The sequence below is a fragment of the Penaeus monodon genome, chromosome 28 (genome assembly GCF_015228065.2).
Source record: "Penaeus monodon isolate SGIC_2016 chromosome 28, NSTDA_Pmon_1, whole genome shotgun sequence".
NCBI classification, from domain to species: Eukaryota; Metazoa; Arthropoda; class Malacostraca; order Decapoda; family Penaeidae; genus Penaeus; species Penaeus monodon.
In genome coordinates, this window is record NC_051413.1 from 34,377,066 (window position 1) to 34,377,820 (window position 755).

Sequence of the window (755 nt, forward strand, 5' to 3'; positions counted from 1 at the left end):
CTGTAACTGAATAACTCGGTATGTTTCTGGACATTTTAGAAAACGAATGTACTACTATTGGAAACGCAGTGATATTTAGTAAAAACGCTTTTGCATGTTTCATTTCCAAGCGACTGTTTCACATATACTTCATATCTAAGCGACTGTTTCACAAGTTTTATTCCCAAGCGACTGTTTCACATATGCTTCATATCCAAACGACTGTTTCACATGTACTTCATATCTAAGCGACTGTTTCACATGTGCTTCATATCCAAGCGACTGTTTCACATGTGCTTCATATCTAAGCGACTGTTTCACATGTGCTTCATATCTAAGCGACGTTTCACATGTGCTTTATATCTAAGCGACTGTTTCACATGTGCTTCATATCTAAGCGACTGTTTCACATGTGCTTCATATCTAAGCGACTGTTTCACATGTGCTTCATATCTAAGCGACTGTTTCACATGTGCTTCATATCTAAGCGACTGTTTCACATGTGCTTCATATCTAAGCGACTGTTTCACATGTGCTTCATATCTAAGCGACTGTTTCACAAGTTTTATTCCCAAGCGACTGTTTCACATGTGCTTCATATCTTAGCGACTGTTTCACATGTGCTTCATATCTTAGCGACCGATTCACATATGCTTCATATCCAAGTGACTGCCTCACATGCTTCATTGCCAAGCGACTATCAACTACCAAAGTAGCATAAGTAATTTACTCATTTTGTCCCAGTCGGTCTAAACATGATTTTGTTCACCTATTGT